Source organism: Cibotium barometz, chromosome 27, assembly GCF_041138505.1.
Source record: "Cibotium barometz isolate CiBa-2024 chromosome 27, ASM4113850v1, whole genome shotgun sequence".
NCBI classification, from domain to species: domain Eukaryota; kingdom Viridiplantae; phylum Streptophyta; class Polypodiopsida; order Cyatheales; family Cibotiaceae; genus Cibotium; species Cibotium barometz.
The window spans coordinates 53,606,289-53,609,638 of record NC_141072.1 but is presented as its reverse complement, the minus strand read 5'-3'; the positions used below and the strand labels follow the sequence as shown (position 1 = coordinate 53,609,638).

Here is a 3,350-nt window from a genome sequence, read left to right as displayed (position 1 = left end):
ACCACTTTGGTCTGCACTAGAGAAATATCATCATCACTACTAGGAAGTGGTAAGGATGTGACAGCTTTCCATGCTTGTGTACCATCTACGGTCTTTTGCTTGGCCTCTGCATTGGTGGCTTCCCTACCGATACGTGCAGCAACACTTCAATGCTATCACAAACAATTTGAACAAGAATTGTGAGTGGTAAGAATGCTAAACTAAATAGTGGTTAACAAAGTTGTATGGCCCAAATGTTAAGACAAGGTGTCCAAAAGAGTAAAGTCTACTCCATGTATAGAGCTTTATGAGATAACGATCCATCCACTAGAGTATGTAGCCTATTTGGCATTGCCACCACCTGCCACCTAGTGTGATTATAAACACTTCCACCTAGTGTGATTATAAACACTTAACCACAGAGGGATTATTGCGCATGTTGAATTAACATGTTTATTAACTAAATAATAATGGGGTTCAGTAAATTACAGGACTGCAAAAAATTGCTAGTATATAAAGTTCAGAACTGCAAGCATCAGATGCACGGCCTTGCAGCAGGCGCCAGTGCCGGAACTTCCTTGCCAGTTCGCTTTTTCCACATGTTCTCCACCTCTTCGAAGGAGAGGCCCTTGGTCTCAGGGACGAAGATGATGACGAAGAGCAAGGCGAAGGCGCAAATGCTGAGGAAAAGGAGGAAGGTGAAGGCAGGGCTCAGGGCTTTGGTGAGGGAGAGGAAGCTCATAGAGACGACGAGGTTGGAGACCCAGCAGGCCGTGGCTGCGATGCCTCCGCACAGCCCCCTGTATTTCAACGGGTAGATCTCCGAGTTCACCGCCCAAGGGACGGGTCCCATTCCAGGAGAGAAGCAGATGATATAGAGGCCTAGCCCCATCACAGCCGCCCAGCCCACGTGGAAGACGAAGGCGCACGCCAGCACCCCAAGGGACGCCATCACCCCGACTAAGCTGGAGATGGCCAGGAGGCGCCTGCCCAGCCGTTCGATCAGGTACATGCCCGCCACGGTGCCTAGAGCGTTCATGCCCGCCACCAGCATGGACAGCAGCACGGCTGTACTGGCAGAAGAGTAGCCGGCCATCTGCACGATGGTGGGGCTGTAGTACATGACGGTGTTGATCCCCGCGAACTGCTGGCACACCTGCAGGCCAACGCCCGCCACTAGCGCCAGGCGCAGCTCCTTCTTCTTCATGAGGTCCTCCCACAATTCAGTCGCATCCTTGAGAAGCTTCCGGCGATACGTCGGGCTATTGGTGGCCCCGTCACTCGTGGACAGCTTATCTGACTCCACAGAGCGCTTCAGCTCCTCCACCTCATTCTTAAGCTGCTCGTCTGGGTAGATCCGCCGCAGGATGGAATACGCCTCTTGATCCTTGTTTCGTCGGTAGAGCCAGCGCGGCGACTCCGGCAGCAAGCATATCATGAGGAGAAACTGTAGCACCGCCGGCATGCCTGCCACCCCGAGCATCCACCGCCAAGTTCCGCGCACCTTGGTGAAGGCAGCGTTGATGGCGTAAGATACAAATTGTCCGCCCGTGATAAAGAAGACATTGGTGCTCACCAGTGCCCCGCGGTACTTGGCTGGAGATGCCTCCGCAATGTAAAGTGGCGCAGCCATCGACGCCACACCCACGCCCAGCCCTACCAGAGCGCGCCCCACAATGAGTATCCACGGAGCCCACGCCACCGCCATCACCACGGCACCCACCACGAACAGCACGTCCGCCCCAATGATGGCGCACTTCCGTCCAAACCGGTCGCTCACCCACCCGCCTGCTGCTGCGCCGACGATGGCACCCGCCACCGCCGTGCTTACGATCGTTTCCTGCATCACCGCGCTCTTGTCCACCGCCTCAAAATCGTGACGGATGTACAGCAGCGCGCCCGAGATCACGCCAGTATCATAGCCGAACAGAAGCCCGCCCAACCCTGCCGCGCACGTCAGGCGCAGAAGGTACCGGTTCCCCCATAAGCCACTCCACAGCGCCTTCACCTTGGACACTAGGCTGCTGCTGGTCGATGGGGTATTACCAATAGCGCCTCCCGTAGCTGTAGTATTAGTGCCGCCGGCCGCCGGTGTGTCCGCAACGACTTGAATGCCATTCTGCCGCACGGTGCAGGACTCCATGATTGTATCACCTTGGTAAGAACGTATGTTGCGAAGAGCTCTCAGATACCTTAATAGGAATGTGCGTCGGTTAATTACTTGCCTCTGATCACTTCCAAGGATAACAGTCTTTATAGCGTACATGAAAAGCTAGTGCACTGCTTTGCTTGTGCTTTCTCTCGCCCTTTTTGCTTTTGCGTTCTCGCGCCTAAATCATGCTTTTCCGTCTCTTGCTTTTGGCGTATAAACGTCCGTTTTTCGAGCTTTTTTATAAGGTTCTGTTTAATATTAATTCTTTTTTAATTGGTAAAATCAAATCTTTCGAAACTCTCGCCATTAAATATTTTTGTGGGCGCGAATCGCTTTTTAATTACTGAGGTTTTGGCAGATCGTGAATGCTGGTAGTCCCCTGTTTTAGCATTTCTAAAACGTGCCAAGGCTATAAATCTTCATTTTCCTAAGGTTCCACCTTAATGTCTACAAATTAGTCGGGCTAATATGTATTTTGGAATTAGTGGCCCTATTATTTCATACGCATAAGTTGGTTAAGATGCAATGTATGGAGTTGGTGGTTCATCTAATGACTTCTTCCAAGTGGTTCAAGGGGATATCAAGGTTGTGACAATTATGCACCCACTAAACAAGGAACCTTGGAATTTGTGGGTTTCTATGTGCATCACCTAAGGTCCAAGGCAATAATTCCACCACTAGGTCTAACGTTTGGAGTGCTTTTCAAGGCTAGTGGCTCTAAGATAACTCTAGAAGTTATTGTAAGAAAATAGTAAGAATTTTCACACTACAAAGCACTAAATTGTAGAAAAAAGTGGAGTAAACAATATTATTGCTTGCAAAATATTTATTCCAAATTGATGGTCATTGGCCCACCCATGTTCTCTAGGTAAGGAGCTTTAATGGCGATCTATATCAACTCTAGAGACAGAGGATATCTTGCATAGAATATTTTACCTCGATCACTATACATGACATCTTTTTGTGGATATAGTTTTGCAAAAACCAATAGAAAATTAATGTGTGGCTACCCTTCGGCATGAGCTAGAAGCATGATGGGATACTCAAGGTAGTATGGTTGAATGGCCAAATGTTTAAAGAAAATATTTGAAGTGACGTTAAGACACACAAATGACTACTAGCATGTTCTTTGTGTATAAACATTACAAAACTCAAAGAGTGAACATCATCTCATGAAACGCCAGCAATAAATCATTGAAGCTTAACGCCAGTAGAGATT

General features: G+C 49.0%; 1 pseudogene; it reads right to left on the bottom strand.

Annotated features, from left to right (window-relative positions):
* Window positions 1-514: 514 nt before the first annotated feature.
* LOC147623522 (inositol transporter 1 pseudogene) lies at window positions 515-2,122 on the bottom strand (annotated as a pseudogene).
* Between the last annotated feature and the right edge of the window lie 1,228 nt (window positions 2,123-3,350).